We start from the raw sequence: 16747 nt of genomic DNA, 5'->3' as shown, positions 1-16747 counted from the left end.
GACAGCTGTGGAACCAGCAAAAGACTGAACTAGGCCCCCTGAATGTGGGTGTCAGTTGGGGGATCTGGGCATCTGGGCAGTCTGTGGGACCTCTGGCAATAGAACAAGTATTTATCCATAGAGCCCATTCTCTAAGGATACTCTACATGGGTGGGGTGATAAGTCCTGCTACAAAAGCTGTAACAGACTTTGATTTTCCCCCATGGGAGGCCTCACCCACCCTAAGAAATGAATGAGGGCTGGGATGGGGAGTTGATGGTAGGAATGGGAGGATGGGAGGGAAAGGGAACTGGGATTGCTATATAAAGTAAGATTGTTTTTGATTTAAAGAAAAATGAATAGACAAAAGAGTAGCAGAGCTCACACCTTTAATTCCAGCACTAGAGAGGTATGGAAAATAGGAGCAAGGTCTTCAATTGTTAGACTAAGGATTCTCCAGCCACACTAAGGAGAGGAAGCAGTCAGAGACTTGGTGAAGAGCTTGTAGATAAACCCTTTCAACTTGAGATAGAGATAAGAGGTAGTGGACAGCTGCTTTGCTTTTCTGATCCTCATCTTGAAGCTTGAACCTCAATATTAGTCTCTGGGTCTTGTATTTATTGTGCTACTGCCACACTTTGATATCAGCAGACTAGGATATCAAAATGCTGTACCAAAACACCCATATTTCATCATGTATGAAATAGGGATAAAACTATATTTTTATATTCCTCATCTAAAGTTATTGTGATAATTAAAAAAACACTAATGTAATACAAACAGAATAATGGGCTATGCAAGTACAAAATAAGAGCTATGAAACAGCTGTTTTGTTATTTTTCATTGTTATAATATCTGTATAGGGTTCATTTAGTTGATTTCACAGCAATTGTTCTCCTTTTTAATAAAAATACTTTATGTTGACTATATTAAAAATCGAGCTATATTGAACAAGTAAAAGAAAAACAAACTAATCACTAAAATTTGCTGAAAAGAATCATTAGCAATGGTGTATAAGGCAACTTTGACAAATGGTTTTTGTTTTTCTTTATGATTTTTTCTATTATTCAATCTTAAAAGAAAAGCAATAAAAAGTATTATAAAATCTATAAAACATTTGCATGTTTAAAATAAATACTAAAAAGCATATCTATCTATATATGTATATGTAGTGTAAAGGTTGATACACACACACACACAAAATAAGGACAGTGAAACAGAGAGAGGAGAAGATAGAGTATAGGTGAAATGTTATCTAAGGATATCACTACATCTACTTTAAACAGAATCCCCAGGTTTACTAAGGTATTTCTACGAAGATTGTACTTCAGTCAAGAACAGTAGCCATGTGAAAAACTTTACCTAGTAGACTCATTGCAACGTCCCACATTTAGATTTGTATAATGAATAAATGCAGCGCATTAAAAATGTACACAGTTTAAGCAACTATCACATCACTACAGCCCAACAAGTACCACACAGGAAAAAATGTCTTCTGCAAGACACTTCAGTCCCTCCAGTCTTTATCTCAGACAGAGCTTGTTTGTTCACTTTTCCTCATGCTTGAGCATTTGTATTCCTATACTCTGGTGGGCTGCTGAAGTGTCCACTGCGTTCATTTGTAAATTCATAGATCCTGTATATGTCACCTTATTTGAAAGAGTGACAGAAAATGCTTATAAATTAAAACCGGTGGGATAAGATTATCCTTGATTATCTGGGTGAGCTTTAATTTTATTATCAGTGTTCTCACAGAGTCAGAGGAAGAGGTGGCATGCACACAGAAGGTGAATGTGAATGACAACAGAAGCAAGGACACAAAGATGCTGTAAGCTGGTTTTGGAATAAAGATCCACAAAACAAAGAAGAGGCCTTGGTGGATTACTATTTAGAGCCACTGGAAAGATTGTAGAGGTCAGTAGTCATGCTGTACTTTGGGCTCCTCAGAGTGAGATAGCAAACAGTTTTGTTGGTCCAAACCATCAACCCCTTTGGCAAACCTTTATCTCTAAAAATATTTTTCATTACAGTTCATAACCGTAGCAAAATTGCAATTATGAGGTGCAATGAAAATAATTTTATGGTTGGAGTTCATCGCAATAGGATTAACTGTATTAAAGGGTCACAGCATTAAGAAGAATTATATGACAGACTTTGGAGATCCCCCATAGAGGGCCTCACCCACCCTGGGAGGTGGGGTGGGGATTGGGTAGGGAGTCAGTGGGGTTGGAGAGGGTTGGGGGAGGAGGGCATAGTGAGGTAGCTGGGATTGAAGCAAGCTTGTTTTTAATAAAAAAAGGTTGAAAATTATGTAAACCATGTTATCTGTGGTGAATTATGGAAGGTGTGTGTTACCATGATTTGCTTTCTTACCATTTTTTATCCACAATCTTTAGGACTTATTTTTTCCCATTAATTATTATTATACAATTTCTTACAAAGAATGATCCAACACTTTCTCAAGGATTTGCTAGTAAGTCATTCAGGGAGACTTTAGTGCTGTTTTACCAGAAGGTACTATCCACAGGAGGTTTCAGACCAGCAACAGATAATGAGTAACTTATTTGAAAATTAGTTAGGGTTTGTTGATCCAACCATATGACCAGGATTTGCAGTTCAAGTTACATGCACAAACAATGGCAACCCCAAAAATCCTGCTGCCTTGCCACCAGAGATTCAAGACAAGAATTGTCTATAAGGCACTTTCTAACTTCAAATACACTACAATATGGGAAAAGGCACCTTGGGCTTATCCTGAATATTGTTTGAATTAAAATACACATCTCTTTTAACTTACCATTTCCCTTATTACTTCTAGCAAACAGCTGCCCAGCAGGTTTGCTGACAGCATCTTGCCATGCTATAAATGGCTAAAGACAAAGAGAAAAGTAGCAATTCTTTCTTTGTGCTATTGTATGGTGCTTATCTTGGAGTTTGGGTATGGATTTTGATTTTATGAAATTTTGTGTGATTTTTCACCCCAATTGCTGAATTTCTTTCCCTCCATCTTCAATCTCCTCACTTGCCACAGTGGCATCACATTGCACATGCAGGCTCAGAAACTTGTTAGACTGTGGAATTACAGAATCCTCTGACTTCTCTCTAACTTGTTACCCTGCCAGAGAGACGGCCAATGTGACTAAAATGACAAAGAAGTACTGGAACTCCTCTTTAAGGACCTCTGGAGGAGTTGTTATAACCATCTGTCAGCTGTCTTCTCTACAAAATGGGGATAATTTTTCTTTTTTAAAATTGAAAATAGTTCTTTTTCAATAATATATTCTTATTATGGTTTCCCCTCCCCCAGATACTCCCTACCTCCCCACCTACTCAAATCCATGCTCTCAGATGGACCGTGAACCTAGGGGACAACCAAACATTACAGACAGCTGAGGAACATAGCAATAAAACTAACACTATTGTGCTATACCCATCAGTGTCTTTCAGTAGATTGGAAATCAAGAAACCGTTTTTTTTTTCTAGTCTTCTGCTTGCCATCTCTCTACTTGATTCATTTGGGTTTAGATGGCTACTAAGAACTGAGAGGTTTTCTACAATGGCTTTTATTGCTGTAATCACACACAAGTCACAAGACCTCATGAGTTTATTCATTCAGAATTGGATAAATTACATTGAAAAATAGTCAGATACTTTAAACATAGAAAATAGAAGGAAACTTCTGGCTTCTTCTCATGAGAGGAGGTAGGTAAATAGGATTAATAAATTACAGAAACACTCTGATTTCTGCCTTGTCCCTCAAAATAGAATAAAATTGTCACAATAATGTATTCAGTTTCAGAAACTTATTTTATCTTTAAACTCTTTAGGTAGTTTTTAGGTTTGAAAATGAAAGTTAAGATGAAAGAAAACAATATTGTGCTCTGTTACATATAGATTGTTTTAAATATTTGACTTGAATTTTAAAAAGTAATAATGGCAGAGTTTTTATAGCTTCTGGGTATGAACTTATTTGTATTAGACTATGAATATTATTGTGTGGGCAGACACATCAGACCCAAATATCTAATAATTCTTTTCTATGTATTCTGTTTCAATTACAACACATTCTAAATCAGTCTAGAGCAAACACATTTAATTAAAGCCAATAAATTTAGGTACCCTCCCACAATGGTTATCCCTTTTATTCCTATAAAAGTAGTCAGGTTTATTCACTGCAGCTTGTTATAATCATGGATTTTCAAGGGAAGAAGCTTTCCTTTAATGTTCCAAAAGAAAAAAAATTATCATTAAAGAGTTTTAACATTTCTTCATGAGGTTAGTGGCTCTTTAGTAGCCCAGGGAGCATGTGTTCTAGTTGGTAGACATTTCCTCTTTGCTAAGTATTTTTGAGATCTCATTAGGATAAACACGTACACACACATTCACACATGTGCTTGCACACTCTTATACTCATGCTGACATATATGCTTTCACACACACACACAAGCACACACGTGTGCATACTTGCAGACACATACACACACACTGACATACACACACACACACACTATTGCTTTTACTCCTATTGAGCAGAGAATACAAAGGATCTGTTTCAAACTGATGTAGTGATCACCAGGAGGGGAGGGAGATGGTGTGTGAGGGGATGAAGAAGGAATCTGGGGGCAGCAGTCATTGATACCAGCTTTTGCAATAAATGAGACTAAAAGTCCTTAAAACTATACATAACGATTGGTGAGTTCTTCCCAAATTAAGACTTACATTTTCTATATTACTAAAGAAATTAAAAAGGAGAATTTTGACTGTGTAAAGACCTTTTCTATGATCAAATGAAGTTAGTATATCGAGCATAAATACAAATTCAGGAGTGTTCTATAAAACTTGTGTACCTAGAGAGGATTTTTTATATCATCAAGATGGTCTCTGGGAAACTAGGTAGGAGAGGAGTGATCCAGCAGAGGAGTGTCACAGAATCTGACACAAATTAAGTTTACATGTAAAAGATGCTATCAGTACTGTTCCCCAGCACTTTCACACTTTCAGGAGATTTATGAGACATTTTCCACCCTCCCCAAAAGTCAAAGCCCCTTCATACTTCATTATGATTCTGAAATACTGCATTAATTTTTCTATTGCCACCATAACAAATTACAACAGTGTTAATGGCCTAAGCAACATAAATTATTGCCTCACAGATCTGTAGGATGGTAGGCTGCCTCAGTTGGTTCTACTGTGGCTATTCTCAGGAGTCCCAAATCAAGGGAACTGCTAAGAACTGCTGCCATGACCCAGGGAGACTACTGAAAGTTCATCAAGGTTGCTGGCTTACTATTCTGCTTGCAGCTGAAAGCACAGTTTCTGGAATCTTGCACGGTGCTAGGGTTGCTGACTTATTGGTGTCAGCCAGAGCCAACGACTGATACCAGGCAGCTGCTGCCATTCTCACTAGTTCACCACTTCAAAGTTAACAGGGCAGCCTCCAAATCTGTGCACTGTGGATAGTCTCCATCTCCTTCAGCAGGGGAAAGTTCTCTGCTTCTGGGTGTTCATTTGATTATATTGGATCCACATGGATAATTGGCCTAATCTCTCTGGCTTAGCAAATATGTGCGCAACAGTAGCTCCAAAGTCCCTTTCCTTATGTCTTGAGATTCTTTGTTACGCTGGGGACATCCTCAGGAAAGTAATGTTCGTACCACAGATTGTATTGTCTTTTCTTCACTGAATTTCATATAGACATTTTCTTAAAACTTCTCTCTAGGCTGAGTAACCCAGATAATTAAAAGTTAAAACCACACTAATAGGTAATAGGAATGCCAGAAGGAGTAGTATGTACAAAGTTTTACTTTCTCAAGTTTCTAGTTATTAGTTACCTTTGTTTAAATTATGATATTTTTTAGACTGTGTGGGTGAGAGAGAGAGGGCATGCCATGGCATGTATGTGGAGCTCAGAGGTCAATCTTTCACTTCCTTTGTGACTTTGTCTCCACTCTTTGCTTCTATGCACACTGTTAGTCAGTCAATGAATTTTCAGGCTTTTCTAGCCTTTCCTCTCACCATAACAACTTCAGGATTATATGTGTGTGATGTCAAGTCTGGTTTCACATGGCTTTGGGGGATTCAACGTCAGTTCCTCATGCTAGTGCAGCAAGCACTTTATCCTCTGAGCAGTTTCACCATTCCTTTTAATGACTTTTGATAAAATGCATGTATAATGCACACCCCAATTAAATAGAGAACATTTGCATGGCTCAGTGTACATTCTAAACACTTCCCACCACCATTCTCCTTGTTCTAAATTGTTTAGATAGATTATTTCTCCCCATTATAAAACTTCAAGAGAGTACGGTCATGCAAGGCACAACCTGCTGTTTTTGGTCAGTGTGAGAGATTCTTGCGCTGGTATGTGTATTCACGGTGACTACTCTTTGTTGCTCAGTACTCACAAGTAACTTTGAGGTTTCACACTGCATTATAGCTTTTGCATTTTGTTTTGTAATATTTGGCTTCTTCTGAATTTTAAGAATAAAGACATTGTTGGGTGGTGGTGGTGTACCTCTATAATCTCAATCAGTACTCAGGAGGCAGAGGCACACAGATCTCTATGAGTTTGAGGCCAGCCTGATCTACAGAGTGAGTTTCAGAACAGCCAGGGTTGCACAGAGAAGTCCTGTATCAAAAAGTCAAAACCAAAGCCACAAAAAAGAATAAAGACATTGTTGTCTTCATGACTGCCAAGCTAGGTACTAGGTAATATCTCTTTCCTTTCTTTCTTTCTGCTAGATAATATTTATAATCACTCATATAGAATCTACTAAACCATAGAATCATCCATGCTGATTTAGAGGGCTGTAGAGTGAAGCCTTTTCCTTGCCAGCCACTTTGGTTTTTCCCCAGCAGTCTCCTGGGCTCTGTCGTGTTGTAGTCCCCAAATAACACACAAGACGCTGTATTAATTATGATTAATTATGAAGCTGTTGGCCTTGCTAGCTCTGACTTAAGTATTTACTCCATAATTGTTAATCTTAAGCTTTTCTCTTACCAGAAAAAGGTCCGGATTTCTTACCCTCATGGCTGCTACATGGTGACTCCCTGTGTTTCTCCTACCCAGAGTCTCCTGGACTCCTAGTCACACCTATCTTGCTTCCCTATTGGCCAACAGTGCTTTATTCACATATACACAGGACTTCCCCATCAGAGGGCAAACTTTTTAAAAAGAGTTTTCCTCTAGTACTGTAAGTACTGATTTAACCTGCTTTTAATTTTAGGGAGCACATGCACATATACAGACAGCTGTTCAGATATGTGGAACAAATATGGTTAGATATTTTAGTGGAATTCTGACTTTCTTATAAAATATGTTGTAGACAACTAGTTTAGAAATTTGATGGAATTGCTATTTGAAACACCAGAGAATCATTCTTATTTGAGATTTACTGAGCTAAACTTTTTTTTTAAATTTTTGCATTTAAATTAGAAGCAATCTTATTTTACATAGCAATCCCAGTTTCCTATAGGGAGTGATTTTCCATATCTGTAAGCACTGACCACTCCCATGTGGGTATGTTCACTGGTATGGTGGTAAATAGAGCAAGGGGGAGGAGCCTCTTTCTCTTTGGGTTTCAGTTTCCACCTGGAGAACAGCCTGTGGACCTTTGGTTCCCAGCTTTCTTGGCTGTTCATGTAAGTGATTTTTCTTTTAATAAATATCATAGGACATTCCTAAATTTGTGTAGTTTAATATTTCTTTTTCAGCTGGTGTCAGAGTGGCTCACCCAGCCCCCAAAACTTGGGCTGGGTGAGGCAAGTCCAGGGGTACCTCATTGTCTGAAAAGTGACAGTTCTGCTGTTTCTATTTTCTGTGCTATGATTCCGAGCGATTCTAGCCCCTCCCTTCCCTTCTGCACTAGGAAGCCTCCTGTTCGTTGTGGGGACTTTCCTTGTCGACTGCAGGGCACAAATCAGCTATAAGACAGGCCCTGCTTGCACTGCTTGGCTAGCGTTGTATCCTCCCTCTCACCAGCCTGCAATCCAGTGCCATGGCGAGCCCACCCACCCCGAGCCTTCAGGCTGGAGTGCACTTCCTCTGCTAGCACGTAACAGCGGGCACACACCACCAGGCTGCGCAGCTTGCATTACCTGTTGTGCTTGAAAAATTTTAAGGCTGTTATCTGGCAAAGGGTCTCCCAATCTGGACAAGCTTTTCCCTCCCCGAATCTGTTTGCTAATTTTCTGTGCAAGATGTTTAGAATCTTTCAGCTGTTACTTGGAAAACTGCGTAGGTTTCAGGGAGGAGCTGTGTTTGGTGGCACACTTTCACTACCTGCTGGCCAAGCATAGACATTACAGGTAAACGTCCTTTATTCCATTGGAGATCACTGGCAGTAACATTTTGCATTTTGGTAGTTACGTTTATGATAAATTACCTACTCTATATCATGGCAGATAATCTTACGATACAGAATGTTGGAGATCTCATTGCTTATTACATGAATGACATCATGGGAGAGGATTATAACATCCCTCAAATATATTTATGTCTAATGCTAACAATTAGCTTCATAATCCACATAATATCGTGGAAAAGAGGGCTTGATCATAGGGCAGAACGCAGGGAAGTTGTGCAAACTATTAGTAAATTAGAGACAAAAATTCAAAATCTTCAGTTCAATGGGGAAATTGTATAGATGATCAAAATTTAGAGTAAAAAATAAAGAATTTTAGGAAAAAGAGGAACTGGCAACCAGATAGGTAACTTGGAACCTAAACAGAACAAACTTCAAGACACATTTAATTCCATGTCCACTGCATTTATGGCCAAAATAGAGTCCAGCCTGGAGGAAGTTACCAAATTAGCAGGAACAAATCATTCTGTGTCTGAAGACAATGGCCATTTAGCAGATAGAGTGATACTTCTAGAAGACTATTTATAAACCATCTGAGCCTCTAGGGAGGAGAGTATGCTTGGAATCACATATGAATGATGAGTCCAAGGAATAGACAAAGTCTATTAAGTCCTTAGAAAAAATTTTGACCCAGGAAATTTAATTGCTCAGTGAAACGGTGGTCACTAGACTGCAGTTCTTAGATGACTTACAATCTGAGACATCAGATTCACCAGTTCTAGCACCAAGTCATGACAGAGGTATACCTACAAGACGCCTAGGAGATCTTCCTAAGGTGGCTTTTCTGGTAAGGCCAGCATCATGGAGGCACCAGAATGGGTCCATCACTTACCAGTGGGAACCTATACAAATGAAAGAACTGAAAGGAATAAAGCAGGCAATATCAGCTTATGGGGTCCACAGCCTCTATGTAAAGGATTTGCTGAATTCTTGGGAAATAATGAATAAGATCATGACCACAGATTGGGGTAATTTAATATCAGTGGTGCTGGATCATTCTTCCCAAACATAATAGAGGGCTATGTGAAGAGAGAAGCCAAGGCCCTCAAACTTCAAGGCTTGAAGCAAGGCTTTGAGGCTTCCCAAGATAAGATTTTTGGTGACTGGGAATATGCTGATTCACAGGCCCAAGCTGAATTTGACAAACATACACTATCTTTATGCGGTACAGCAAATTCTGAATGCTTTGAATAAGGTTCATGAACTAGGAGAGAAAACTTAACCATATTCAAAAGTGGTACAGGGTCCTAGAGAAAGGTTCACTGAATTCTTACAAAGATTGTCCAAAGCAGTAGAATTACAGGTAACTGAATCAAATAGTAGGCACTCCTTAGAGAATCTTCAGCTTATGAGAATGCAAATCCACAATGCAAACAGGTACTGTGGCCATTAAAAATCAGATCAATACCATTGAATGAATGCGTCTTTTATACAGCTAATATTGAGTAAAATGGTTCAGAGACAGGAATCTGGGCAGGAGAGGCCATCTATAAAGGCCTAAAGAGGCATCAAGATAACAAATGGCCTACTGTGAGGAGATACAGACTTGGGTTGGAGAGGCAATCTCCAGAAGTTTAAAAAGACATTGTAATTCTAAATGTTTTAACTGTGTTAGAATAGGACATTTGAGTAGGAAATGTAGACAAATCATTCCTAGAAATAATGCTTCTCCTAGGAATGATTCAAACAGAAGGCCTCAGACTTCTGGATTGTGTAGGAGATGTGGCAAGGGCCGACACTGAACCAATGAATGTAGGTCGACCACAAACAAGGTAACCCTTTACAACCCGGCAACTCCTAAAGGGGCCTCTCGAAGGCCCCCAAATCAAAAGTGGTCTGGTCATTCCTAGTCACTGTGATTTCTGTCATGCCAATAGAAGATCCACTGTCTATGGTAAAGCCTAATGGCACTGTGGATGACAGATTAGTTATTGAGGAGGAAGTAGTCAATATTTGAGGAAATGAAAAATGTGTATGTTGGCAGACTTCTATCAATGACAAGAGGCCAAAATTGAAAGTACATGTAAATAACATTATTCTGGAAAGCTCATTTGACACAGAAAAGGATATTTCTCAGGAATCTTGGCCTAAAAAAATGGCCTCTAAAAGTTGTAAATGTCCAATTATTATAGATCAGAACCCTATCTCAAGTAACACAAAGTCTGAGATGGGTGGAGTGTATTTGACCAGTAGGACAAAGAGGAAGATTGAGGCCATATGTCGCGGATATTTATATTACAGCAATGGAATGCCCATATTAACATTTCTCCTGTGTCAGATGTGAATCATAAGCAAACTGTTAGTGGTAGAAAGAATATTGTAAGGCACTACAGTAAACAGTCACAGAACATACAGGCTGTACGGTTACAGGATGGTAGTGACACACCTACAGAGGAACCAAAAGCAGTACCCTTAAAATGGCTAACAGATGAGCCTGTCTGGGTAAGGCAATGGCCTATGACCTCTGAGAAGTTAGAGGCTTTAGAAAAGCTATTTCTGGTAAAGCTAAATGCAGGACATAATGAAGAATCAACTAGTCTATGGAACTTACCTGTATTTATTATCGAAAAAGAATTCTGGGAAATGGAGGATGGTTACTGATCTGAGAGCTATCAACAAGGTAATTCAGCCTACTTGCTCTCTGCAGCCTGGAATGCCATTACCTTCTCTGATTCCTAAAGGATGGCCAATTATAGTTATAGATTTAAAAGATTGTTTCTTCACTATACCTTTTACAAGAAAAAGATAGAGAAAATTCACCTTCACAGTGCCTACCTATAACAATTCTCAACCAGTACAGAGCTTCAGTGGAAGGTGTTGCAAAAAGGACTGTTTAATAGTTCTACTTTGTGCCAGTATTTTCTGCAAAACTCTGTAGAAATAATTCACAAAAACTTCCACAATCTGTAATTTATCATTATATGGATGACATACTGCTGTCTGATTAAAAAAAAGGTACGTTGGAAAAGATGTTTGAGGCAGTAAAGGAAACTTTACCTCCCTGGGGATTGCAAATTGCCCCAGAAAAAATACGAAGAGGCAATTCTATTAATTATTTACGTTATAAAATAGATTTACAGACTGCAAAAAGTAGAGCAGAAGAGATGTTTACCAGACCCTTAATGATCTTCAAAGAATACTAGGAGAAATTTCTCAATTACAGATGATTATTAGAGTAAAAGGACATGAATTAAAACTCCTGAATATGGCCCTAAAAGGAGACAAGGACTCAAATAGTCCTAGAATATTATCAGCTGAGGCTGAAAAATTATTAGAATGGGTAGAACAAAGAACATTGGAAGCACATGTGGACCCTGAGGATCCAAAACTGGACTGCATTCTAGTTATTTTACCATCTAGAGAATACCCCTCTGGAATATTAGTGCAGAGGGAAGACATTGTACTAGAATGTGTATTTCTGTCACATAAACAGATTAAATAACTGAAGACATATATAGATCTCTGATTTGATATTAAAAGGTAAGTTAACGCTCCTTCAACTAACTGGGAAGGACCCAACAGAAATTGTTGTACATTTAACAAATGAGGAAATTACTTCCTTATGGAAGGATAATGAATATTGGCAAAATGCTTGCAGTAACTTTTTGGGAATAATCAGTAACAATTATCCCAAAACAGAGAGAATCAAATTCATAAAGAAAACAATTGGGATTCTTCAGTGTATTGTAAGAAAAACACCTATCTCTGGAGCTCTTACATTCTACATTGATGCAAACAAGTCAGGTAAGGCAGGTAATAAATCAGGAAATATAAGTAAAGTTGTTCAAAGCTCTTACAACTCTGTACAAAATTCAGAGTTGTATGCCATTCTCATGGTACTTAAAGACTTTACAGAGCCTCTCAATATAATTATGGATTTTGAGTATGCAGAGTGAGTCATTTTAAACATGGAGACTGCAGAATTTGTTCCTGATGATACAGAATTAACCTCATTGTTTTTACAGTTACAGGAAATCATCAGAAATAGGACTCATCTTATATATGTAACACACATCAGATCCCTTACGAGTCTGCCAGGTGTTCTAGCACAAGGCAATGGTGAGATTGATCATTTATTAATAGGAAGTGTGTTGGAAGCTTCAGAATTTCATAAGAAACACCACGTGAACAGCAAAGGCTTAAAGAAGGATTTTTCTATCACTTGGCAACAAGCCAAGGAAATAGTAAGAAACTGCCCCACTTGTTCATTTTATAATCAAACTCCACGTTACCAGCAGGCAGTAATCCCAAGGGTATTCACAGAAATAAAATTGGGCAAATGGATGTATTTCACTTTCCAGTATTTGGAAGTTTGAAATATATGCACAATGCTATAGACATATTCTCAGGCTTTCAGTGGACTACTGCCCTCAGCTCTGAAAAGGCTGATTCTGTTATCACTCACCTCTTAGAGGCGATGGCTGTTATGGGAATCCCTTCACAAATAAAAACTAACAATGCTCCAGCATATGTCTCCAGAAAACTGGAAAAGTTTTTCCAATATTATAACATAAAACATGTAACTGGTATACCTCACAATCCTACAAGACAAGCAGTGGTTGAGAGATCTAACCACGCCTTAAAAGAAATGCTTCATAAATAGCCAGGGGGAACAAAGATCCCCAAACACAGATTACATAATGCTTTACTATATTGAACTTTCTCAATGCTAATGAAAAAAAAGGACAAAAAGCTGCAGAAAGACACCCCCGTACTGCAGAAGAAACTTTAGAACTAAACTAACCGGTATATTTCAAGGATGTTATGACCTCAGTTTGGAAACCAAGATATGTGTTAGGTTGCGGAAGGGGTTTCACCCTTGTTTCCATAGGAGAAAAAAACCTTTGGATTCCATCAAAATTAATCAAGATTCGATCCTAACAGAAGAAACCACAGGAGGAGGAAAGATCGACAGCTCATTAGCAAGGTCATATTCTATTATGTATAAGGAGATCTCATAAAAAGAAAGAGAAGTGTTTTTTGCTTCACAACAAAACTCATCTCTACACAGCGAAAAAATACTGGATGTATGGATACTTGAAGAAGAGACGATAGTTACCCAGAGGACCATCCAACAAACAGTGATCCACTGTGTGGTATCAATGTCTAACTCTCTACATCTTGTTTTTATAATATCCATTTCTCCTTGCTTCTTAATATCCTTAGTCCCAACTCATTTAACTGATGTTGGCTTTAGAGTTGAATTGTCTCGCCTCCTCTAAATCCGAGCATATTTTTAAAATAAAATTCAGAATTTCTATATTATATCAAAGAGCCATTGATACAAGATAGAAGAAAACAAAACTAGGGACTGTCATCTGTTTATACTGGGTTCCTTTTCTGAAAGTCTAATCTCCTTCATGTTTACTATCTTTTTTATTGTTGCTTTCCCAGTATGTATACATATAAAAGTTGAAAATTTCTCTGCTAACATTAATGTTTGAGTTTCCCAGACAAGCAATTTCCTGACAGCAACCTTCAGACTCTTTGGAAAGAAAATGGGGCTCCACTTCATCGACTCCACCTGATTTGACTTGATGCATCTGAACTGCCCCACATCATTGACTCTACCTGAAAAGTACCATCCTGAAACTGGTTTGGAACTGCATCATTTGACACAACTCCAGACCAATGAACTGATATGGTACACCTTTTACAATCTTTCCAGAGCTTCAGTCAAGAACTTCAATCAAGCATCTCCTACTAAACAGAGACTATTTAATCTATTTAAGACTCTTGTTACACTAACATTTTCTTCCCACAGGTTCCCATGAGATTTTTGTCATCCCATTTCAACAGGAAGTAGTTTTGAGAATACTATGCCCCCTTTCCCTATTGTTGACATTGCAGGAGAGTTTACACCACTTAGTGTTAGTTTTCAATTATTTTAGGGTTGGGATTGGAAGGAGGTGTTCACAGTTGGGCATCTCTTTCAAATGAGCTTAGGTTTAGATGGGATAGCTATGCTTAGGATAGGTTATGGGTAGATTATAATTTGTTTATCATTTTCTATGTATATATGCTTTATATATGTTTGAGACATTTTGTGTATTGGTACAATTTACTTTTAAGTATAAATCTTTTCTTTAGACAAAAAGGGGAATTGTAGTGAGTGATTTTACGAATGTGTAAGCTCTGACCATTCCCATGTGAGTGTGTTCATGGGTATGATGGTAAATAGAGCAAGGGGGAGGGGACTGTTTCTCTTTGGGTGTCCGTTTCCACCTGGAGAGCCATGTATGGACCTTTGGTTCTCAGATTTCTTGGCTTTTCGTGTAAGTGATTTCTCTTCCAATAAATATCATAGGACATTTCTAAATTTGTGTAGTTTAATATTTCTGCTTCAGTTCCCTCTCCCTCCCATCCTCCCATGCTCCCTCCTGGAATCCCCCTAGCTCCACCCACTCCCCAGGAATGGTGAGGCCTTCCATGGGGGTATCATCAAAGTTTGTTACATAATTTAGGGCGTAGGCCCTCCCCAGTGTATTTAGGCTTAGAGAGTATCCATCCATCCATGGGGGAATGGGCGCCCAAATTCCATTCGTGTACTAGGAATAAATACTGGTTCTACCAAAAGAGGGCACATAGACTGCCCAGGCCTGCTGTCACTCATGTTCTGAGCTAAAGTTTTGACCCTGATGCACAATTTACCCAAGATCTTCTGAATTAAAAACCTTGGATAAAGACATCCTTACATTTTTATAGCATTTAAAATGTTTTATTATTTAATGGGTATGGGTATGTTTATGAGTCTGTGTTCCATCTATGTACAGTGTCTCCGGGGATCTGAAAATGGCATCCCACTCCCTGGAACACTGAGCAGTTGTGATCTACTGTGTGAGTCCTGGGAATTGAAGCATTGTCTTCTATAAGACCCTGGTGTGCTCTTAACTGATAAGCCATACCTCCAACATCTTATATATTATTTTATATATATTTAAACTTCTTTTGAGAATTTTATGCTGTTCATTTTTGTTCATTTTATTTAATTTTCTGTTCCTCCCTTCCACCCTCCATCTCCTTTTATATTCTCTTGGATTACTTCCTCTCAAGTTCATGATCTTGTTGCTGATTATAACTATATATATATATACATATATATATATATATTGTACATTACACACACACATACACACACACATGCACACACACATATATATATATATATAATCTACTGGGTACATTTAGGGACATTCAGTGCTGTTTGTGTATACCTTTATTAGGAGATATGTATTGCCTGTAGCTCTTCATCTTACCACAGGATGCACAAGGTTCTGTGTCATCTATGCATGGTTTCTTTAGGCACTATATTGTTGAGATTTCATGGGTGTAATTGCTTTGTCATATCTAGAAGACAATATCTATCAGTAGATGTTCTGGTCCTCTGGCTTTAAATATCTGTCTGTCCCTCTTCCATAATTTCCCTGAGCCTTAGGAGTAGGGTCTGTGTTACAGATGTACCAACTTATTATCTGCATTTTTCCCTCTCTTTCTCCCATCTTGTCACCCCCCCACCCTCCCACCCTTGCTCCCAATCCAAATAGGAGATCTAGTCCCATAACACTTATCCAGGTTACCATGCATTTCTCTCTTAGAGTCCTCCCGGCTTCCCAGACTCTCTGGTGGTGGGATTGTAGGCTAGCAATCACCTGCCCCATGTCTAAAATCCTAAGATGAGTGAGTACATCCCATGTTTGTGTTTTTGTGACTGGGTTACCTCACTCAGGATGGTTTCTTCTAGTGCCATCCATTTGCCTGCAAATTTCAAGATACCATTTTTTTTTTTCTGCTGATTAGTATTCCTTGTGTAGGTATACCACATTTTCTCTATCCACTCTTCAGTTGAGGGGCATCTAGGTTGCTTACAGGTTCTGGCTATTACAAATAATGCTGCTATGAACATAGTTGAGCAGATATCCTCATTGTATGAGTTTACATCTTTGGGTATATGCATAAGAGTGGAATTGCTGGATCTTGTGGTAGGTTGATTTCCATTTTCCTGAGGAATCTCCAAACCAATCGCTAAAGTGACTGCATAAGTTGGCACTCCCACAAGCATTGCAGGAGTATTCCTCTTTCTCCACATCCTCTATAGCATAAACTGTCATTATTGTTTTAGCCATTCTGAGGGGAGTGAGATGATATCTCAGAGTTGATTTGATATGCATTTCTCTGATGGCTAAGAATGTTGAGCACTTTCTCAAGTGTCTCTCAGCCATTTTAAAATCCTCTATTGAGAATTCTCTATTTAGTTCTATACCCCACTTTTTAATTGGTTCCGTTGGTGATCTGGAGACATGCTTCTTGAGTTCTTTGTAAATTTTTGAGCTCAGCCCTCTGTCAGATGTGGTGTTTGTGAATATCTTTTCCCATTTGGTGGGCTGTCATTTTGTCTTGTTGACTGT

The sequence above is a fragment of the Mesocricetus auratus genome, unplaced genomic scaffold (genome assembly GCF_017639785.1).
Source record: "Mesocricetus auratus isolate SY011 unplaced genomic scaffold, BCM_Maur_2.0 Super-Scaffold_100004, whole genome shotgun sequence".
In the NCBI taxonomy this organism is placed as follows: Eukaryota; Metazoa; Chordata; class Mammalia; order Rodentia; family Cricetidae; genus Mesocricetus; species Mesocricetus auratus.
The sequence above is the reverse complement of the archived record's forward strand: the minus strand, read 5'-3'. Positions refer to the sequence as shown.